Consider the following 25,151-nt stretch of genomic DNA (forward strand, 5'->3'; position numbering starts at 1 on the left):
TCGTCTAACCGAATTCCGTTTGTCCATACGTATCATCCGTATTCATATATTCTCCACAGGTCAATACGCCAACATTGGCACTTACTATCAAAGGGTTACCCGAAAGTACCCGAGTTCCAGAACCCCTTCCTTCCCTGTTTTAAACGTCCACCGAATCTCCGGGACTCCTTAGTCAGGGCAGACCTGGGATCAGACACGTCCACCCCTCGCCAACGGTTTTTGCAGACCCCACGTATGGGGACCTTCCCATGTCTGAGCTGTGCCCAATGTCACAATGTACTTAAGGGAGCCTCTTTCCACCACCCTCGGTCCGGTAAATCTTACCGCATCCCAGATTTCTTTACGTGTGCCTCATCATGGGTGGTATACCTAATTAAGTGTCCCTGTGGACTCCTATACGTAGGAGAGACTACACAATCAATTAGAGACCGCGTCTCTAAACACAAATCGACGATCCGCCGTGAGAATCTATTGTTACCCATTCCCTTCCATTTCCACAACCAGGGCCACACCGTCTCCCAGCTACGGTTTCAGGTCATAGAGCATGTTCCCCCGTTCAGGAGGGGTGGGGACCGCGTTGCCCGTCTGAAAAGACGGGAGGCATTTTGGATTCATACTCTAGAGACTCTTCACCCGATGGGACTCAATAGAGACTACGATTTAGCCTCCTTTTTGTAGTAGGCTGCCTGCCGATTGTTTCATAATACGGTTCTACCTACAAGATTAACATGGACTCCAGCCATTGTGTTATTTATATACCATTGCAATATGTGGTTACTGTTTACTAATTCTGTTTTCCTTTTTGCCATTAGAATCGCCTGTATTGACATGTATCTCATTTCTGCCTGTCACATCGGACCATTCCACTGCTCACAACTGTCTACTGCGTTTAATGGCACAAGGATAGAACACAGGACCACCACCACTAAGGATTCTGTTCACCTACTACTGCAACATTCTATTTTGGGCACTTTGGTTCTATATTCATAAATCCAGTGATTTGCAAATACACTGTGCACGAGTTTGCTCCTCCATGTTTCATCATAGCGTTTTTACTGCAGGACTTCACTACCTTTACCATAGCGCGGCTGCACCGCCATCACCAGCTACCTGAGACTGTGTTTTGCCTAGTTTCCCTGACAACGGGACGTCACTTCCGCCTTACATTAGTGACAGCTCCACATGCGGCCGCACTATGCAGCTTACACTGAGCGATGTCACTTCCGGTCTTAGGTTAGCCGCTGATTGGCTCACAGGCACCTTTAGTCCCGCCCTCTCCCCATGTAACGGCGGTCTCACTCCATATGGGCAGACCAGCGGTGGATTCCGCGTCAGCTCCTGCCACAACCAGCCACAGTCTTTACAGGTAATGTCCTCCATAGCGCACAGCCCACCCTTTCCTGCACACTTAAGAGGAGGTAATCTTACCCAGCCTCTGTCGCTCTATTTCTCACCCATAGCTCAGCTCCTGTATGGTTCAGCTATAAGCTACAAGGTATGGTTCATTTACATGCCTCTCTTATCACATACCTTCTGTCCGTTTTGCATTTCTCACCACTCCCCCTCGGACTGTTTTTACACTTCTGCAGACGCCGTTTCTGTGAGTCGTCTGACTTTTTTTGCCCTCTTCTACATTGTAGTACGGTATGTACCTCTCCTCACTGTTCTAACACATGGGGGTGACACTCACCTCTTTAAATAAGTGGAACTCTGTAGCCTGGATACTTAGGATCTCACTTCAGCATATACTTCTATGATACATTTGACTATTCTGTGATATGGATGCCAGAATGTTCTCCTCAGCATTTATGTATATACCTATGTTGTGTAAAAAGTTTTTTTATTTCTTATGATTTTTGTTATATTTTTCACTTTTTGTTATGTTCCACATGTAGTTACTGACGAAGGTCCAGGTGTAGGACCGAAACGTTTACTGTGTACCACTACAATAAATCTCACTTCAAAGGCATCAAGTTGAGTGCTAGGTTCTTCTTTGTTATGGCTTAAAAAGGTGTGGGAACCTAACCTTAGCACCACCCCTTCCAGTAGTGCACACGGCTATTTTGTATGATTATATTCCCTTACGTTGTGCACACTGACGGGTCATGTCCACATTCTCCTATAATGCTGAGGAGACCTCCAGTATCCTGGCACGCTCCACTTTCAATAGCGATTTTCTGAAAATCCCCCCTAGAGAGGCGAGAGGCCGAGACCTTGAACGGGAGCTTCGTCACTTTACCAACATTGAACTTCACTGTGCCACACTTTCTGAATATCTCCGAGCACAACGCATCCCTAGGGGGCTAAGGGTCTCGCTACGTCCCACACTGTTTCGGGACTCTTCTGAGTATTGCATTAAATATGAACAAATTTTAAATAAATGTTCCTTTGATATCATCACTCTCACGATCGAGCATTTACAGAAGGCGATCTCTGCCAGCTCCGAGACCATAAAAACCATCGAGGCTCAACTATCCGCATCTGGAACCCCCGAGGAACTCTCCACCCTGAAGGACCAAATAACAAAGAATATCGACAAACATCGACGGGAAACACAGGACAGGAAACGCAGTAAGTTTAATAGGGACACAGAGGACTACGAGCGCCAACAGGTGTATAGATGGCAGGAATCCTTCTCTGGGCGACGAAATACATCACGACAAGGTCCACGCACCTCCTTCGATCTTTCAACATCTGGCTCAGAACAGGAGTCGGGGGCTTCTGCTACTCTCCCACCGCGTTTTTTAGGCCAACGACACCGCTTCCCGAGAAGAAGGCCACGAGGCGCGGCCACGGACACAGGAGGAGACGCACCTCAGGGGAGAATCACGAGGTCACAGGTACGACCACCCCATTGGTGATCAACATCTCAGACAGACTATTGGGGGTTGCTGAATATAACATCTTACAGAAGGGTTTGTCCTTTTGTCCCTCCTATCAATGCCATACTTTTGACCTTGAGATGGACCTTCAAAAGTTCTTTAGGTCCCTGAGACTTAAGGCGTTCTTCTCCACTAACCCCCCTGAACTACCATCTATCCAGCCTCCCACAGCCCCATCTGACAACCCTCTGTCATCTCGCAACCTAGGCCTCTATACTAAGAGCCATTTTAGACCACCACAGGGCTCACATGCCATGGAGTCTTTTATAGGCTTCGTTAAAGAGTCATTCAAGACACTGTGTGAGGACATCAGAAAGGGGAAACTTTTCTTTCCCTCCAACCTTTCCCCGATTGAACGACAAGCTCTAAGGAGCTTGCAAAACGACAGTAATCTTGTATTTAAGCCCGCAGACAAAGGGGGTGCCCTAGTAATAATGAATAGAGCTGACTATCTTCTTGAAATAAGACAACAACTTAACAACCTTACAGTTTATACTAAGTTACAACATGACCCTCAATCTGCTACCCGGCAAATCATTTCGGACACACTGGCTAAATATATCGAACTAGGCGTCTTGGACCCTAAAACACGGGATTTCCTCACGAAACAACACCCTATTACTCCAGTGTTTTACACCATTCCAAAAATTCATAAAAATCTAGAGAAACCCCCGGGGAGACCTATAGTCGCATCCACCGACTCTATTCTTTCCCCACTGGCCATCTACTTGGAAAAGATCCTTACCCCAATGATTAGGTCTTCTAGATCTTTCATTTTGGATACAGGTTCCTTCCTCGGTACCCTGAAAGATATAGGTCCCATTCCCAAACATTCCACATTGGTAACCATGGATGTAAAAGATCTTTATACATCCATCCCTCACACAGAGGGTATCAACTCGGTTCAAAAACTCCTGACCCAATCTGGTCTCTCACCAGACCGAATACAGTTCTGTACTGAATTACTCACCATTATACTCACCCGGAACTATTTTCTGTTTCAGGACGACTTTTATTTACAGATCCGTGGCACCGCGATGGGCTCTAACGTAGCGCCCCCCTATGCAAACTGCTACATGGCGGACTTTGAGGAGAGTCGGATTTACCCTCATCCGCTTTTCCGCGACAACGTCATCATGTGGAAACGATACATCGATGACGTGTTCTGCATATGGGGGGGCTCGTTGGAAGCCCTCACGGTGTTCTTCGAGTGGCTCAACACGGCCTGGCCAGGTATCTCCTTCACGATGTCCCATAATAATACACAGGTTAATTTCCTGGACACCCTGGTTATCGTGCAACCAGATGGCTCGATATCCACTGACCTCTATACAAAGAGTACTGACCGCAACAGCTTGTTGCACTTTACAAGCTTTCATCCTCCGGCTACTAAGAATTCAGTCCCCAAGTCACAATTCCAAAGAGTCTCCAGGATTGTGTCTGACACGGAACTTAAACCAATTCGCCTCCAAGAAATGGCCACCAAATTTTCACAACGGGGTTACCCACCCTCAGTACTGGAAAGGGCCACAGCCCCTCCTACCTCACGACAAAATAGATCGTCTAACCGAATTCCGTTTGTCCATACGTATCATCCGTATTCATATATTCTCCACAGGTCAATACGCCAACATTGGCACTTACTATCAAAGGGTTACCCGAAAGTACCCGAGTTCCAGAACCCCTTCCTTCCCTGTTTTAAACGTCCACCGAATCTCCGGGACTCCTTAGTCAGGGCAGACCTGGGATCAGACACGTCCACCCCTCGCCAACGGTTTTTGCAGACCCCACGTATGGGGACCTTCCCATGTCTGAGCTGTGCCCAATGTCACAATGTACTTAAGGGAGCCTCTTTCCACCACCCTCGGTCCGGTAAATCTTACCGCATCCCAGATTTCTTTACGTGTGCCTCATCATGGGTGGTATACCTAATTAAGTGTCCCTGTGGACTCCTATACGTAGGAGAGACTACACAATCAATTAGAGACCGCGTCTCTAAACACAAATCGACGATCCGCCGTGAGAATCTATTGTTACCCATTCCCTTCCATTTCCACAACCAGGGCCACACCGTCTCCCAGCTACGGTTTCAGGTCATAGAGCATGTTCCCCCGTTCAGGAGGGGTGGGGACCGCGTTGCCCGTCTGAAAAGACGGGAGGCATTTTGGATTCATACTCTAGAGACTCTTCACCCGATGGGACTCAATAGAGACTACGATTTAGCCTCCTTTTTGTAGTAGGCTGCCTGCCGATTGTTTCATAATACGGTTCTACCTACAAGATTAACATGGACTCCAGCCATTGTGTTATTTATATACCATTGCAATATGTGGTTACTGTTTACTAATTCTGTTTTCCTTTTTGCCATTAGAATCGCCTGTATTGACATGTATCTCATTTCTGCCTGTCACATCGGACCATTCCACTGCTCACAACTGTCTACTGCGTTTAATGGCACAAGGATAGAACACAGGACCACCACCACTAAGGATTCTGTTCACCTACTACTGCAACATTCTATTTTGGGCACTTTGGTTCTATATTCATAAATCCAGTGATTTGCAAATACACTGTGCACGAGTTTGCTCCTCCATGTTTCATCATAGCGTTTTTACTGCAGGACTTCACTACCTTTACCATAGCGCGGCTGCACCGCCATCACCAGCTACCTGAGACTGTGTTTTGCCTAGTTTCCCTGACAACGGGACGTCACTTCCGCCTTACATTAGTGACAGCTCCACATGCGGCCGCACTATGCAGCTTACACTGAGCGATGTCACTTCCGGTCTTAGGTTAGCCGCTGATTGGCTCACAGGCACCTTTAGTCCCGCCCTCTCCCCATGTAACGGCGGTCTCACTCCATATGGGCAGACCAGCGGTGGATTCCGCGTCAGCTCCTGCCACAACCAGCCACAGTCTTTACAGGTAATGTCCTCCATAGCGCACAGCCCACCCTTTCCTGCACACTTAAGAGGAGGTAATCTTACCCAGCCTCTGTCGCTCTATTTCTCACCCATAGCTCAGCTCCTGTATGGTTCAGCTATAAGCTACAAGGTATGGTTCATTTACATGCCTCTCTTATCACATACCTTCTGTCCGTTTTGCATTTCTCACCACTCCCCCTCGGACTGTTTTTACACTTCTGCAGACGCCGTTTCTGTGAGTCGTCTGACTTTTTTTGCCCTCTTCTACATTGTAGTACGGTATGTACCTCTCCTCACTGTTCTAACACATGGGGGTGACACTCACCTCTTTAAATAAGTGGAACTCTGTAGCCTGGATACTTAGGATCTCACTTCAGCATATACTTCTATGATACATTTGACTATTCTGTGATATGGATGCCAGAATGTTCTCCTCAGCATTTATGTATATACCTATGTTGTGTAAAAAGTTTTTTTATTTCTTATGATTTTTGTTATATTTTTCACTTTTTGTTATGTTCCACATGTAGTTACTGACGAAGGTCCAGGTGTAGGACCGAAACGTTTACTGTGTACCACTACAATAAATCTCACTTCAAAGGCATCAAGTTGAGTGCTAGGTTCTTCTTTGTTATGGCTTAAAAAGGTGTGGGAACCTAACCTTAGCACCACCCCTTCCAGTAGTGCACACGGCTATTTTGTATGGTCATCTAAGGCCCTTCATGCGCTCATTCTTAAGAAGGAAGGCTGCCGGAAAGAAGCAGGGCGCATCCGAGGGTGAGTATATACCTAATAGGAATATACTCACCCTCGGCTTCTTTCCGGCAGCCTTCCTTCCTAAGAATGAGCGCGTGAAGGGCCTTAGATGATGTCACGGCTTGTGATTGGTCGCGGCCGCCCATGTGACCACTCAGGCGACCAATCACAAGCCGCGACGTCACCGCAGGTCATTCACGCGCTCATTCTTAGGAAGGAAGGCTGCCAGTTAGTACCAGGGCGCGTCCGAGGGGGAGTATATCAATATTTTTTATTTTGATTCTATATTTTACACTTGAATATGGATTCCGATACCGATTTCCGATATTGCAAACATATCGGAACTCGGTATCGGAATTCCGATACCAGATTCAGAAGATCGCCGACCTCATGGCCGACCCCACACAGGGGTCGGGTCGGGTTTCATGAAACCCGACTTTGCCAAAAGTCGGCGACTTCTGAAAATGGCCGACCCGTTTCGCTCAACCCTAGTAGGGACGTCATATGCTGCTCACAAGCAGAGGACAGCTGCTGGAATACTCACTGCTCTCCACGCCGGCTTATATTCGAGTATATACGATAATTGTTTTCATGTTTTGATAGATTGGACATTACTGAACTTAGTGATACCAAATATTTTTGTTTGTATTGTTTTATTTAGAAAGGGGCAAAAGGGGTGTGTTTTGAAATGTAATATTTTTTTATTTTTATATCATATTTTTAAAACTTTTTTCTACTTTTTATTTGTTTCAATAGTCAGCTTAGGAGACTTAAATCTGCTCCAGTTCTGCTATCTGTAGCAGAAATCATCATCTCCTATATAAGAGATCTGCAATGACAAGCACGGGGGTCTTCAGCAGACCCCTGGCAATCATACCAACTCATCAGCACCCTGCTATCATGTGACAGCAGCATTTAACATGTTAAAGAGAACCTGTCACCCCCAAAATTGAAGGTGAGCTAAGCCCACTGGCATCAACCTCTTTTTCTCATCTTTCAGGATACATCGGGGGCTTATCTACAGCATTACAGAATGCTGTGGTTAAGCCCTTATGCCGGTGGGCTTAGATCACCTTCAATTTTGGGGGTGACAGGTTCCCTTTAACAGAAGTGGGTTGAACGTGAGCATGCATCAAAGGGAGGGACACAACTTATGACTTACCTATTCATCATAGGTTGTGAAGGGGTTAATATAGCTGGTATCTGCCAATTGTGGTGAGAGCTCACTCCTGAGTCCTCTCCACATGTGATATCCTTCACAATCATGTATGTGATATTATGCTAAAGGATTAATTTGCCTAGCTTTTCCCCTCCACGTCCACCCTGAAGGATACATGCATATTTGAGTGCATACATGTGCAATAGGAATATCACATTACTACAAAAGGCCTGTATTCTTAACTCTTTAGTTACTATTGTATTTCTATATTGGAGATTTGCACATACAGTTTATTGATATATATATATATATATATATATATATATATATATATATATATATATATATACAGTATATATTTAAAATAGCTATTCATGATCTATGCTTATGTTCATTTAAATTCATATGTATATAAGTTATACACACTGTCAGAAAACAAAGTAGGACAGGGTTAAACCTAGCTCTAGAGGTCCTAATTATGTGCACCTGACTAGCAATGACTAACATGAGGCCATGAGTTCACTTTAGTGAGTCAGCTAGGGAAGCTGAGCAATGTGGGTACTGTTAGAGCAGGAGAGAGAAAAACCAGAATCTCTAAGAGGAGACAATAGCAGTTTTGTGTGACAAAACTGGGACTAGCTTAGCCGTGTCTGAGTCACTAGTGACTGTGATCTCACTGAGCCTGAAGCAGGACCTGAGTTGCCATCTTGGTGGGACCATGTTATTGAAAAAGCATTCTGATTTTTTTTTTATTACGTATGTGCCAGAAAAAGGCTGTTTTTATGATAATGTAGCAACTCACTTAGGAAAAAAGGTAACAAACTAAAAAACTTCTGCTGTCTCTGCTAGTTCCTGTACAGACTAGAGATCCTGACCCCAAAGGCCCTATGTGTAAATGCTAACCCTTACTTCTCCTAAACAAAAATGTAAAAAAAAATTCTCAGGAGAATAAAAATTTAAGGCCAGAAAGTACAAACATTTTAAAAGACTGTTCCACTTTTACCATTCTATGAACAAAGAAATTTTGGCACGTTCCTACCTCTCATGCCACCCCTATGTCGATTATTTAGCATATATCCTATGTTTTTGTTTATTCTCAAGACAGGCATTTTAAAACTTTTAATTAGGAAGTCATTATGTGACTATGCACATATACCTGTATTTATATCTTTCATACTGTAAGAAACTAGTCAGGAATGGAGCTTGATCTATTTTGATGTTTACTAATCCAAACTGGTAAATCAAAATAAATGAAATTACTTTAGACACTAAGTTATTAAGAGTCATGGTCTCTTGACATTCAGTAAATGTGAACATGTCAGAATTCTAATTAGACCTACTCAATTGTGTCTATGAGGTAAAACATTGAACGAACATTTACCTGTAGATATACAGCCTTCTCAACATTGAAATTGCAACACAAAAAGGCAGAGATGTGGAAGTGTGAAAATTACAGGATTGATAGATATGTAATTAATATGCAAATGATTTAAAATGGAAACAAATTTTTCGATACATTACAATTTATTCAGTATCAAGTATGAGCGCTATGCCCAGAAATGCACGTACTTTTACACACTATCAATGAGGTTATTAATGGATGTCTGAGAAATGTTCTTCCATGCTGAATTTACTTGGGTGCACAAATCATCAAGATCCGCTGCTGGCAGCCCCTTTTGCATTTGCCATCACATAATGTTCTAAATGTGCTTGATGGGTGACAAATTTGTCGATGCTGCAGTTCATACAAGGTGCTCACCGTAACAAAAGAATCATGTGACCTTGTATCCAGGGCCGGACTGGCCATTTGGCAATTCTGGCAAATGCCAGAAGGGCCTGTCTGGATGTGGGCTGCCTTGTGTGCTACGTTGTTAACAGAATCAATGTTCTCAAGTCACCCATACTGTTAACAGTTGTGATGGAGCCAAAAGCCAGTCACTCCGTCACCTACCTCAGCATGCTGTGGGTATAATTAGAAATATTGGTCTTTGTTGTGTATCCGCTTTTTGGGCTCCCCTGGTGGTTGCTGGTGGTACTGGTGACTTGTTTGCACTTTGCTGCTTCTGTTCACCTGCTTCCATCAGTGTTTGGGAGTTTCCTATTTAGCCTTGCTCTCCAGTCATTTCCTTGCCGGTCATCATTGTAACCAGAGCCTTCGGTTGCATGTTCCTGCTACTAGTCTGCTGATCAGCTAAGTGGACTTTGTCCTTTTGTTTTGTACCTTTTGTCCAGTTTGCAGTTTTTGTATTTCTCTGTAGCTGGAAGCTCTTGCGGGCTGAAATTGCCACTCCTGTGTCATGAGTTGACACAGGAGTCTTAAAGTAATTTCAGGATGGTTTTTTGAAAGGGTTTTCAGTTGACCGTGAAGTCCTCTTTTGTATCCTTCTGCTATCTAGTAAGTGGACCTCTCTTTGCTAAATCTACTTTCATACTGTGTATGTCTTTTCCTCTTAATTCACCGTTATTACATGTGGGGGGCTGCTATCATCTTTTGGGGTATTTCCCTAGAGGTAAGCCAGGTCTGTTTCTTCCTCTACCAGGCGTAGTTAGTCCTCCGGCTGGCGCGTGGCATTTAGGAAGCCGTAGGTATGCTCCCTGGCTACTGTTAGTTGTGTGGTAGATTTAGCTCACGGTCAACTCGAGTTTCCATCACCCGAGAGCTCGTTCGTTATTTATATGTTTCCTACGTTCCCTTGCCATTGGGAACCATGACAGTATGACCGGCCAGTGTTAAACTTATTGGCAGAAGAAAGGAGAGAAAAAAGAAGTCTGTAAATTATTTTTTTTTTTCGTTTCCCCTATGCTTGCTCCATAGTTGGATCAGTTGTATTTCAGCTCTAATTACTGCCTTTGCCTTTCTCTCCTTATAATCCTTGAATGGCTCTGAGCTCACCTGTTTAAAGATGGATCCTCAGAGTTTGGCTGCAGGTTTAAATAATCTTGCTACGAAGGTTCAAAATTTACAAGATTTTGTTATGCATACTCCTATTTCTGAACCTAAAATCCCTACACCAGAGGTGTTTTCCGGAGATAGATCTCGGTTTCTGAATTTCAAATATAATTGTAAATTATTCCTTTCTCTCAGACCTCACTCCTCAGGAGATCCTGTCCAGCAGGTTAAGATTGTAATTTCTTTGCTGCGAGGTGACCCTCAAAATTGGGCATTTTCATTGGCACCAGGGGATCCTGCGTTGCTCAATGTGGATGCGTTTTTCCTGGCTTTAGGGTTGCTTTATGAGGAACCTAATTTGGAGATTCAGGCTGAAAAAGCTTTGATAGCCCAATCTCAAGGGCAAGATGAAGCTGAGATATACTGTCAAAAATTTCGTAAATGGTCTGTGCTTACTCAGTGGAATGAGTGCGCCTTAGCGGCAAATTTCAGAGAGGGCCTTTCTGATGCCGTTAAAGATGTTATGGTCGGGTTCCCTGCGCCTACAGGTCTGAATGAGTCCATGACAATGGCAATTCAGATTGATCGGCGTTTGCGGGAGTGCAAACCCGTGCACCATTTGGCGGTATCTTCTGAAGAGACGCCAGAGAAAATGCAATGTGACAGAATTATGTCCAGAAGCGAGCGGCAGAATTATAGGCGTAAAAATGGGTTATGCTTCTATTGTGGTGATTCTGCTCATGTTATATCGGCATGCTCTAAACGTACTAGGAAGGTTGACAAGTCTATTTCAATTGGCACTTTACAGTCCAAATTTATTTTGTCTGTAACCTTGATTTGTTCATTATCAGTTATTACCGTGGATGCCTATGTGGACTCTGGCGCCGCTCTGAGTCTTATGGACTGGTCCTTTGCCAGGCGCTGTGGGTTTGATTTAGAGCCTCTGGAAGTCCCTATACCTCTGAAGGGTATTGATTCTACACCTTTGGCTTGTAATAAACCACAGTTCTGGACGCAAGTGACTATGCGTATGACTCCAGACCATCAGGAGGTGATTCGCTTCCTTGTGTTGTACAATTTACATGATGTTTTGGTGCTTGGATTACCATGGTTACAGTCTCATAACCCAGTCCTTGACTGGAAAGCTATGTCTGTGGTAAGCTGGGGATGTCGGGGGGCTCATGGGGACACTCCTTTGGTGTCCATTTCGTCATCTATTCCATCTGAGATTCCGGCATTTTTGTCTTATTATCGTGATATTTTTGAAGAGCCTAAAATTGGTTCACTCCCTCCTCACAGGGATTGTGATTGCGCCATAGATCTGATTCCTGGCAGTAAATTTCCAAAGGGTCGTTTGTTTAACCTATCTGTACCTGAACATGATGCTATGCGCGAGTATATTAAGGAGTCCCTGGAAAAGGGACATATTCGTCCTTCTTCATCACCTTTAGGAGCCGGTTTTTTCTTTGTCTCTGAAAAGGATGGCTCTCTGAGGCCTTGTATCGATTATCGACTCCTGAATAAAATTACAGTCAAATATCAGTATCCGTTGCCTTTGCTGACTGATTTGTTTGCTCGCATAAGGGGGGCTAAGTGGTTCTCTAAGATTGATCTTCGTGGGGCGTATAATTTGGTGCGAATTAAGCAGGGGGATGAGTGGAAAACCGCATTTAATACGCCTGAGGGCCATTTTGAGTATTTGGTAATGCCTTTCGGCCTTTTTAATGCACCTTCTGTCTTTCAGTCCTTAATGCATGATATTTTCCGTGAATATTTGGATAAATTTATGATTGTGTACTTGGATGATATTTTGATTTTTTCTGATGACTGGGAGTCTCATGTTCAGCAGGTCAGGAGGGTTTTTCAGGTTTTGCGGGAGAATTCTTTGTGTGTAAAGGGTTCAAAGTGTGTTTTTGGGGTTCAAAAAATTTCCTTTTTGGGGTACATTTTTTCCCCTTCTTCTATTGAGATGGACCCTGTCAAGGTTCGGGCTATTTACGACTGGACGCAGCCTACTTCTCTGAAGAGTCTTCAGAAATTCTTGGGCTTTGCTAATTTTTATCGTCGATTTATAGCTGGTTTTTCTGGCGTTGCTAAACCTCTGACGGATTTGACTAAAAAGGGTGCTGATGTTGCCAATTGGTCCCCTGCTGCTGTGGAGGCCTTTCGGGAGCTTAAGCGCCGCTTTTTGTCTGCCCCTGTGTTGCGCCAGCCTGATGTTTCTCTTCCCTTTCAGGTTGAGGTCGATGCTTCCGAGATCGGAGCGGGGGCGGTTTTGTCGCAGAGAAGTTCCGACTGCTCAGTGATGAGACCTTGTGCGTTCTTTTCGCGAAAATTTTCGGCCGCCGAGCGAAACTATGATGTTGGTAATCGGGAGCTTTTGGCCATGAAGTGGGCATTTGAGGAGTGGCGTCATTGGCTTGAGGGTGCCAGACATCAGGTGGTAGTTTTGACTGATCACAAGAATTTAATTTATTTGGAGTCTGCCAGGCGCCTGAATCCTAGACAGGCACGTTGGTCGTTGTTCTTTTCCCGGTTTAATTTTGTGGTCTCGTACTTACCGGGTTCTAGGAATGTGAAGGCAGATGCTCTTTCTAGGAGTTTTGAGCCTGACTCTCCTGGGAATTCTGAACCTGCTGGTGTCCTTAAGGATGGGGTGGTTTTGTCTGCTGTCTCTCCAGATCTGCGACGTGCTTTGCAAGAATTTCAGGCGGAGAGACCTGATCGTTGTCCGTCTGGTAGACTGTTTGTTCCTGACGATTGGACCACTAGAGTCATCTCGGAAGTTCATTCTTCTACTCTGGCAGGTCATCCGGGAATTTTTGGCACCAGAGATTTGGTGGCTAGATCCTTCTGGTGGCCGTCCCTGTCTCGAGATGTGCGCGTTTTTGTGCAGTCTTGCGATGTGTGTGCTCGGGCCAAGCCTTGTTGTTCTAGGGCTAGTGGGTTGTTGTTGCCCTTGCCTATTCCTAAGAGGCCTTGGACGCACATCTCTATGGACTTTATCTCGGATCTCCCTGTTTCTCAGAAGATGTCTGTCATCTGGGTGGTGTGTGACCGTTTTTCTAAAATGGTTCATTTGGTGCCATTGCCTAAGTTGCCTTCCTCATCTGAGTTGGTCCCTCTGTTTTTTCAAAATGTGGTTCGCTTGCATGGTATTCCGGAGAACATCATTTCTGACAGGGGTACCCAGTTCGTGTCTAGATTTTGGCGGGCAGTCTGTGCCAGGTTGGGCATTGATTTGTCCTTTTCGTCTGCATTCCATCCTCAGACCAATGGCCAGACGGAGCGAACTAATCAAACTTTGGAGACTTATTTGAGGTGTTTTGTGTCTGCGGATCAGGATGATTGGGTTGCCTTTCTGCCGTTGGCGGAGTTTGCTCTTAATAATCGGGCTAGTTCTGCCACTTTGGTTTCTCCTTTCTTTTGCAATTCAGGGTTTCATCCGCCGTTTTCATCTGGTCAGGTTGAATCTTCGGATTGTCCTGGAGTGGATGCGGTGGTGGATCGGTTGCATCGGATTTGGGGACAAGTGGTGGATAATTTGGAATTGTCCCAGGAGAGGACTCAGCAGTTTGCTAACCGTCGTCGTCATGTTGGTCCCCACCTTCGTGTTGGGGACTTGGTGTGGTTGTCTTCCCGTTTTGTCCCTATGAGGGTTTCTTCTCCCAAATTTAAGCCTCGGTTCATCGGTCCTTATAGGATTTTGGAGATTCTTAACCCTGTTTCCTTTCGTTTGGACCTCCCGGCATCTTTCGCTATCCATAATGTGTTCCATCGGTCGTTGTTGCGGAGATATGAGGTACCGGTGGTTCCTTCTACTGAACCTCCTGCTCCTGTGCTGGTGGAGGGTGAATTGGAGTACATCGTAGAGAAGATCTTGGACTCCCGTATTTCCAGACGGAGACTTCAATATCTGGTTAAATGGAAAGGCTATGGTCAGGAAGATAATTCTTGGGTAACTGCCTCTGATGTTCATGCCTCGGATTTGGTTCGTGCCTTTCATAGGGCTCATCCAGATCGCCCTGGCGGTTCTTGTGAGGGTTCGGTGCCCCCTCCTTAAGGGGAGGGTACTGTTGTGTATCCGCTTTTTGGGCTCCCCTGGTGGTTGCTGGTGGTACTGGTGACTTGTTTGCACTTTGCTGCTTCTGTTCACCTGCTTCCATCAGTGTTTGGGAGTTTCCTATTTAGCCTTGCTCTCCAGTCATTTCCTTGCCGGTCATCATTGTAACCAGAGCCTTCAGTTGCATGTTCCTGCTACTAGTCTGCTGATCAGCTAAGTGGACTTTGTCCTTTTGTTTTGTACCTTTTGTCCAGTTTGCAGTTTTTGTATTTCTCTGTAGCTGGAAGCTCTTGCGGGCTGAAATTGCCAGTCCTGTGTCATGAGTTGACACAGGAGTCTTAAAGTAATTTCAGGATGGTTTTTTGAAAGGGTTTTCAGTTGACCGTGAAGTCCTCTTTTGTATCCTTCTGCTATCTAGTAAGTGGACCTCTCTTTGCTAAATCTACTTTCATACTGTGTATGTCTTTTCCTCTTAATTCACCGTTATTACATGTGGGGGGCTGCTATCATCTTTTGGGGTATTTCCCTAGAGGTAAGCCAGGTCTGTTTCTTCCTCTACCAGGCGTAGTTAGTCCTCCGGCTGGCGCGTGGCATTTAGGAAGCCGTAGGTATGCTCCCTGGCTACTGTTAGTTGTGTGGTAGATTTAGCTCACGGTCAACTCGAGTTTCCATCACCCGAGAGCTCGTTCGTTATTTATATGTTTCCTACGTTCCAATGAGTTTCCATCACCCGAGAGCTCGTTCGTTATTTATATGTTTCCTACGTTCCCTTGCCATTGGGAACCATGACAGGTCTTGTAGTAAATCTTTCTTTCCTCCATCCAGGGTAATATTAGTAATATATCCCATCTAGTTATTGGGGACGGGGACAGCATGGGCCTGTGTGATCTCAAATGCCAGGGCTAAATTTCAGCCCCAGTCCGTACCTGCTTGTATCAAAATTAAAAATAGTTTTGGAATACTTTGGAGAAATGACTGTATCACTGATTCCACCAACAAATCAATGTAACATTCAGCTGTTAGTGTATCTGGAATGAAGGCTAGAGTGTTCTGGCTACCATACATTATGCCACCCCACATCATAATCCCGGGAAAACAACTGGTGCATTGTTCTGTCTTGAAAGCATCTTCATGGCACTGCCCATGTGGTCTTGCCGATTTGAAGATATGCTTGTAATGATCCATTCTGTACTGCAAGTGAATAGCATATCAAGCTAAAGGCATCAAACAGAGTCTACATAAACTATCAGAAGACATTTGCTTGACATTGGGATATAAGCTATGCATCCACCTAAAGTTATACATACACGATGCACCAGCATACTGCCAAAAAATGAATATATGAACTCCAATACTGCTGCAAACATTACAAATGTAATTACAGTGCCTTGCGAAAGTATTGAGCTTTTCAAACTTTTCCCACATATCATGCTTCAAACATAAAGATACCAAATGTAAATTTTTGGTGAAGATTCAACAACAAGTGGAATACAGTTGTGAAGTTGAACAAAATTTATTGGTTATTTTAAATTTTTGAGGAAATTAAAAAACTGAAAAGTGGGGTGTGCAATATTATTCGCCCCAGTACTTTCAGTGCAGCAAACTCACTGCAGAAGTTCATTGTGGATCTCTGAATGATCCAATGTTGTCCTAAATGTCTAATGATGTTAAATATAATTAATCCACCTGTGTGTAATCAAGTCTCCATATAAATGCACCTACTCTGTGATAGACTCAGGGTTCTGTTTGAAGCACAGAGAGCATCATGAAGACCAAGGAACACAACAGGCAGGTCCGTGATACTGTTATGGAGAAGTTTAAAGCCAGATTTGGATACAAACTGATTTCCAAATCTCTAAACATCCCAAGGAGCACTGTGCAAGTGATCATATTGAAATGGAAGGAGTATCATACCACTGCAAATCTACCAAGACCCGGCCGTCTCTCTAAACTTTCATCTCAAACAAGGAGAAGACTGGTGATCAGAGATGCAGCCAAGAGGCCCATGATCACTCTGGATGAACTGCAGAGATCTACAGCTGAGGTGGGACAGTCTGTCCATAGGACAGCAATCAGTCGTACACTGCACAAATCTGGCCTTTATGGAAGTGTGGCAAGAAGAAAGCCATTTCTCAAAGATATCCATAAAAAGTGTCATTTAAAGTTTGCAACAAGCCACCTGGGAGACACACCAAACATGTGGTGAAGGTGCTCTGATTAGATGAAACCAAAATCAAACTTTTTGGCAACAATGCTAAATGATATGTTGGTGTAAAGGCAACACAGCTCATCACCCTGAACACACCATCCCCACTGTCAAGCATGGTGGTGGCAGCATCATGGTTTGGGCCTGCTTTTCTTCAGCAGGGACAGGGAAGATGGTTAAAATTGATGGTAAGATGGATGGAGCCAAATACAGGACCATTCTTGAAGAAAACCTGTTGGAGTCTGCAAAAGACCTGAGACTGGGACAGAGATTTGTCTTCCAAAAAGACAATGATCCCAAACATAAAGTAAAATCTACAAGGGAATGGTTCACAAATAAACATATCCAGGTGATAGAATGGTCAAGCCAAAGTCCAGACCTCAATCCAATCGAGAATCTGTGGAAGGAGCTGAAAACTGCTGTTCACAAACGATCTCCATCAAACCTCACTGAGCTCGAGCTGTTTGCCAAGGAAGAATGGGCAAGAATTTCAGTCTCTCAATGTACAAAACTGATAGAGACATACCCGAAGCTACTTGCATCTGTAATCGCAGCAAAAGACGGCGCAACAAAGTATTAAGTTAAAGGGGCCGAATAATTTTGCACGCTCCACTTTTCAGTTTTTTAAAAAAATTAAAATAACCAATAAATTTCGTTCAACTTTACAGTTGTGTTCCACTTGTTGATTCTTCACCCAAAATTTACATTTGGTATCTTTATGTTTGAAGCATGATATGTGGGAAAAGGTTGAAAAGTTCCAGGGAGCCAAATACTTTCGCAAGGCACTGTACTTTACATTACAGTTTTTTGATCAAAGAGGACAAAAGCCATCCAACTAGGAGAAATTTTAATATGAATGGTTTCTATCCACTAAATGTCTTACCTCTCTATGTGCTAAAACAGCCTCATGTGAATAGTGAGTGAAAACAAAACCAGACATACAGTTGTGATCAAAAGTTTACATACCCCAGTAGAATTTTTGCTTTCTTGGCCTTTTTTCAGAGAATATGAATGATAACACCAAAACTTTTTTCCACTCATAGTTAGTTGTTGGGTGAAGCCATTTATTGTCAAACTACTGTGTTTTTTCTTTTTTAAATCATAATGACAACCCAAAACATCCAAATGACCCTGGTCAAAAGTTTACATACCCTAATTCTTAATACCGTGTATTGCCCACTCTAACATAAATGACAGCTTGAAGTCTTTTGTGGTAGTTGTGGATGGGGTTCTATATTTTCTCAGATGGTAAAGCTGCCTACTCTTCTTGGCAAAAAGCCTCCAGTTCCTGTAATTTCCTGGGCTGTCTAGCATGAACTGCGCTCTTGAGATCTCCCCAGAATGGCTCAATGATATTGACGTCAGGAGACTAAGATGGCCACTCCAGAGCCTTCACTTTGTTCTGCTGTAGCCAATTTTCTTCAAGTGCCTCCTTATTGTGCATCTCCAAACAGCCACAGCGCTAGTTTTCAGAGAGTCCTGTATTTCAACTGATATTATTTATGGGTTTTTCATTGCATCCGGAACAATTTTCCCGGCAATTGTGGAGGAAATTTTTGTTGGTTTTGTTTTTACAGAGCCCCTAATTTTCCATTTGTTAATCACAGTTTGAATGCTGCTGACTGGCATTATCAATTCCTTGGATATCTTTTTGTATCCCTTTCCTGGTTTATACACTTCAACTACCTTTTCCCATAGATCTGTTGACAATTCTTTTGCTTCCCCATGACTCACAATCCAGAAACGTCAGTGGCTGGATGAAAGCTGCAAGAGTCTGTCTGGATCCCAGAAACTCACTCAGCTTTTATGCACACACACTAATTACAAGAAAACAGGTCACAGGTGAGGATGTTACCATTAGTAGCCATTCAAACCCATTTGTGTCAACTTCTGTGCATGTTATCAGGAAACAATCAAGAGAAAACACAGTAGTTTGGCAATAAATGGCTTCATCCAACCACTAACCATGAGTGGAGAAAAAGTTTTGGTGTTATCATTCATATTCTCTGAAAAAAAGGCCAAGAAAGCAAAAATTCTGCAGGGGTATCTCAACTTTTGAGCACAACTGTAGCTCACAAATAAAACTTATGTGTGAAAGATGGGTGGATAAGGATGCTGAGCTCTGGAGAGGGCCACCTCCCGATATGTACTGCACAAAAAATAAAATTTAATGCCCACATACCTACATAGTATTAAAAAGGTATCTGAATACAAAAATAATAAAAACACATAACACAAAGTGCAAAACAAAAACCGGACAACATAATTGAGGTCCAAATGATGTTCCAGGGTTGTATCCATGGTAGCATATATATCATTATATGGAGTCTTTAGATGTATCATCAGTATAATTTCTGGATGGAAATATCACCCATAAATACTTGAAAATATTAGCACTGAATGAAAAAGACAAAAGAAGACAAAGACAGTTAAAATCACAGATTAAAAATATGATCCTTAGTCCAGAGACAACGAAGGTCTAAAGGAAAGAAGAGAAACTCAACTGTTCGTTAAGGCCTCGGGGAGACATTGTGTCCACATTAATTATCCATCTGCACTCTTTTTGCGTAAGAATGCGCAGATAGTCCCCTCCACGAGTGCCCATGTGCCGCAAACTTTATATGGCGGTTAGGAGGATATATAAACCGGGTAGTGGGACAGTTAGATCACGTCGCCCCCCGAGGAAGCCGAGGGCGAAACGCGCGTTGGGGCGCGGGTGCGTGCACGTGGACTCAAGCATGGGTAAGGACTTTTGATGGGAACATTGTTTCTTGATGGGGTATTGATGTGCTCACCTTATAATGAGGTAGCTTCAATCTTTTTGGCACTTTATGCACTAAGCACTTTAGAATATTACTGATTTATTATGAGTCTTCTGATACCCTCCATCCAAGGACCCATGCTGCTTCCATGGTGCAGCACATTTTAGTGGGTGCACCCATTTCTCCTCATTTTATGTACTCTGGTTTTGTGAAAATTATTGTTCAGTCAAGAAATGACTTGGCACTGTTCTTTATGTACTTTTTAATGAATATTAATAAAGGTATATAATTTCTATCATTACCTTGTGTGGTTATATGCTTCAAAGCTGTGTCTGGATTGGTTATCTGGAAGCATCACATCTTTATATTCTGAGTAGCTGTAAGGGGTGGTCCTAAAGTCTACTATGGTATTGGTTTCTGAGATTGTGTATTTAATCTAAAATAAGCTACCCATAAAGGGAAGTAGTGAAACCAGGGAAACCCTATACAGATAATTGGCTCAAGCACATAATGGTGCAATCTGAATAAAGTTAACCACGCAGGGAAGTAATAAAACAAAAGAAACCCTGTACGGGTAGGCAGTAGAGAGAAACACGTGTAGTATTTGTACATACATGTGTCCAGTCCGTGATGTGTTTTGCAATCCCATTGACCAGATGCAGTACAAGCTTAAATCTTACATCAACTGCAAAACCTCTCATGTTGTTTATGCCGTGATCTGCCCTTGTCCTCTTATTTACGTAGGCCAGACCTCGCAAGAATTGCGACGGAGAATACAAAGTCATCTATCTACCATCAATACGGCAGCTGTGGACAGTCGGAAGGGCAAAACACTGAGTACGGTGGCTTCACATTTTTTATCTCATCATGGGGGCAAGTGTGCGAATACAAGGATTATTGGTTTGGAACATGTCATGAGTTCAGGTAGAGGTGGCTCTCTACATAAAAGACTCCTACAAGTGGAATCTCGTTGGATCTACCTACTTCACTCCATAGCACCACAAGGAATTAATGAGGACCTGCATTTTACTGGTTTCTTGGGCTGATCATCTATCTGCGGTTCTGGTTCCCTCCTCTCGGTTGGACTGAACCCTGAAATTGGAAAATATACCTGGCTTATGTCATGGATACGAGAGGTTCTCACATCCAGGACTCTATGGGATTGGGTCGCTCATTGGCTATTGGACTTCTGCATGGGAGCATTGCCCATTACATCTGAGTATTTGTACATGGGTTGGACATTATACTTGGCATTATATAATCTGTACATGGTTTTTTTTGTCAATGTATATTTGTGCCTGTTGTTTGGCATCTGCATTTATATGTCTTTTGTTTTGTCCACTCATTCTTCTGCTCTTCCAATGAGCCTTATGTACCATATGTGCCTTTGCTGTGTACATGTACTGCAGCTTATATATATATACACTCACCGGCCACTTCATTAGGTACACCATGCTAGTAACGGGTTGGACCCCCTTTTGCCTTCAGAACTGCCTCAATTCTTCGTGGCATAGATTCAACAAGGTGCTGGAAGCATTCCTCAGAGATTTTGGTCCATATTGACATGATGGCATCACACAGTTGCCGCAGATTTGTCGGCTGCACATCCCAAAGATGCTCCATACAAGGCAGGATGGATCCATGCTTTCATGTTGTTTATGCCAAATTCTGACCCTACCATCCGAATGTCGCAGCAGAAATCGAGACTCATCAGACCAAGCAACGTTTTTCCAATCTTCTACTGTCCAATTTCGATGAGCTTGTACAAATTGTAGCTTCAGTTTCCTGTTCTTAGCTGAAAGGAGTGGTACCCGGTGTGGTCTTCTGCTGCTGTAGCCCATCTGTCTCAAAGTTCGACGCACTGTGCGTTCAGAGATGCTCTTAGGCCTACCTTGGTTGTAACGGGTGGCGATTTGAATCACTGTTTTTTTTGCCTTTCTATCAGCTCGAACCAGTCTGCCCATTCTCCTCTGACCTCTGGCATCAACAAGGCATTTCCGCCCACAGAACTGCCGCTCACTGGATTTTTTTTCTTTTTCGGACCATTCTCTGTAAACCCTAGAGATGGTTGTGCGTGAAAATCCCAGTAGATCAGCAGTTTCTGAAATACTCAGACCAGCCCTTCTGGCACCAACAACCATGCCACGTTCAAAGGCACTCAAATCACCTTTCTTCCCCATACTAATGCTCGGTTTGAACTGCAGGAGATTGTCTTGACCATGTCTACATGCCTAAATGCACTGAGTTGCCGCCATGTGATTGGCTGATTAGAAATTAAGTGTTAACAAGAAGTTGGACAGGTGTACCTAATAAAGTGGCCGGTGAGTGTATATTTCTTGGCATCTTCTAGCCGTCTACCGTCACCAAAATTGTTTTGTAGTATACTCCTCCTTATTGCTACGGTTAGCTCCGCATCTTAATGTGCCATGTATTCCCATGTGGTACTCCCCCCGGTTCCCTTGTGGACCGCTGGTGTATTTACCGGCGCGTGCGCATTAGAACAGTATGGGCAGAGACGTCTGCCCACACACAGCACATTATTTCATTTGCGCATGCGCGAGTGGCACCATGGCGTTCCGGCTGCTTCATTTCCTGCTCTCCGGCCCTCCGGCTTCCGTCCCCTCCATGCGCACCTGCTAGCAATCACCGGCCGTTGCGGTATGTACTTAAGGATGCTATCTTTAGTGGTGAGTACTTCCCCTGACGAAAGGGCCCCTGTAGCCGCGATACGCGTTGGGACCTCCTGCCTGACGGTCCCGTTCCTGATTTGGCTGCTCTTTTATCATCTTGACTATAGGTGACTATTGGATTGCCCGGCACACACGTGTTTCTCTCTACTGCCTACCCGTGCAGGGTTTCTTTTGTTTTATTACTTCCCTGCGTGGTTAACTTTATTCAGATTGCACCATTATGTGCTTGAGCCAATTATCTGTATAGGTTTCCCTGGTTTCACTACTTCCCTTTATGGGTAGCTTATTTTAGATTGCACTATCTTGTGTTGAAACCAGCTATCTCTTTCATAGCTATTTATCCACACAGGATTCTATAGCTCTGTTATTTATGGGCAGCAACTATTAGACTGTCATGGCCTGAGTGGTCTGATGGTAGCTGCTCCCTTCATTTTGGTGCTGGTGCTGTGTGGCGGCCATTGTTGCTGTGGTTTTGTGCTGGTGGGGCGGCGCGGTCTGGAGTCTTGGGGACTCAGTCTCGCAGCATGGGTGCTGTGGGGCAACAGGCCGTCCGCCCTGCTGGTGCATGGCCGCTGCGGCGGTGGTCGCCGCACGGCTCCGCTCCGTTAGGGCGTTAGGACCCACTACGAGGTTTGCCGTGAAGGGGCAGTGGGCTTCATACAGTCTGATCAGAATGTTAAACTGAAAACCTCATGTTCAGTATTTACATTTTTGCCTAGCGGCTTTAGATCAACGTATGATGTTGGGATGTGCGGTTCATGCTCTTTTTTTTCTTTTTGCACATAGCATGTACTTGTCTCTTTTTTTGGACCAGCACTCCTCCCATTTGGCTCAGGTGATTTTAATTAGCAGGAGACTGCAAAGTAAGGGGTCTAGCCCATTTTAGCTCTCACTGAAGAGCTGGAGGAAGGTGAGTTTAAATGCTCCCTTCATTTTGGTGCTGGTGCTGTGTGGCGGCCATTGTTGCTGTGGTTTTGTGCTGGTGGGGCGGCGCGGTCTGGAGTCTTGGGGACTCAGTCTCGCAGCATGGGTGCTGTGGGGCAACAGGCCGTCCGCCCTGCTGGTGCATGGCCGCTGCGGCGGTGGTCGCCGCACGGCTCCACTCCGTTAGGGCGTTAGGACCCACTACGAGGTTTGCCGTGAAGGGGCAGTGGGCTTCATACAGTCTGATCAGAATGTTAAACTGAAAACCTCATGTTCAGTATTTAAATTTTTGCCTAGCGGCTTTAGATCAACGTATGATTTTGGGATGTGCGGTTCATGCTCTTTTTTTTCTTTTTGCACATGGTCTGATGGTAGCATTCGCATTTATATACTGTGTGTTTGTTACAGTGTGTTCTGTTGGCATATCTGTCTATTGAATACTTTTAGTATTTTCTCATGTTATTTATGCAGCACTTTATTTCTGAACGGGCCGGATGGGGGAGTTGTGTTGTTACTTTTTTAATTGTTTTTAATCTTGTTCCATCATTAAAGTTGTTCCTTTTTGATATTCATATTGGGTGGTGTGCATTAAGTTCTTGAGCGGCTGCCCTTCTCTTTTGTCTATTAGGAATTGCTCGGTTCGAGCAGCGCGCACCCAAGCATTTATGTGCTCGCTGATCTCTAATAAACATCCTTGACAAGAGTAAATTTATCTAAATTGTTCATAGGGGGAAATGATAAGCCTTGTGATAGCAATTTATCTTCTATTTCTGTAAGTCAATCATTCCAGAGATTGATAATCCTCAAATTACCTGTATCTCCATCTTGGTTACTCATAACTTACTCTTGTTGCATTTGAGATCTCATTTGTAGGATGGGGTCCAATACTTGAATCTCCATGTTCTTTTCCTTAGATTGGGTATGTTTGCACTTGCCCCTTTGGTTCCATTCTCTGACTCACTAATTTCTGAGGATATAAAAAACATTCTATGCTGTTCCATGAACAGGTGTGTCTAAATTTTTTATCAGTACTGTAAATGTAAAACAAGTCTGGAAAAAGTAATAAAAAGAGTCCCCACGGCAAGAATTTGAAAAAAAAACTAATTTCTTTCATATTGTACATATTTTATTGCATATGGTACATATAACAAAACAAAAAATACACATATTAGTTATCCACACAATAGTAAATACCCAGAAAATTCAATGAACAAATTATTTCTTGTGAATTTAAACAAAAAAATATTTGTTTTTCTTATTTACCTAGCAAAAAATAATTATGTAAATCACACAGTAATTTACATGTACCCCTAAACAAAGTAAAAAATTTTTTATATGTGCCCCAAAACAGCTCTTAAAAATACAATTTGTCCCTCACAAAACAAAGCCTAATACAACCACGTTATATGTCTGCTGAAAAGCAGAAGAAAAAGTGAAAAAAATAGTAATTAAGGTTCCTTCAGGCATTTACACTAAGGGCTTAAAATCTGTCTGCTTTCTTTTGTGTGTGGACATGTACTTTCATCACAGTAAAGCATATTGGAAGTCATGTATGTATAATAGACATGCAAAGATTAATGTGAACATTATCATATTTTAATAGGTAATGTCTCCAAATGTTAATTGATAGCTTGATGAATGACACATCTGTTCTTGCACTCACTCACTGAAGATCACAATTAACCTAATATTATGTGATGTCCAAACAGTTTAATGTTTTGGAAAAAATATTAACAAATTAACGAGAATCTCAAAAAACACAATTACATAATATAGAATATATGATAGTTTTTTTTACTGATGTGATGTAAGCTGGTCAAAATATGGCTATATAATTTATTAAGTAACAAGTACAGGTACAGAATTAAGGAATCAACTGCCAAAAGATGCACAAT

The sequence above is a fragment of the Ranitomeya variabilis genome, chromosome 6 (assembly GCF_051348905.1).
Source record: "Ranitomeya variabilis isolate aRanVar5 chromosome 6, aRanVar5.hap1, whole genome shotgun sequence".
Lineage (NCBI taxonomy): Eukaryota > Metazoa > Chordata > Amphibia > Anura > Dendrobatidae > Ranitomeya > Ranitomeya variabilis.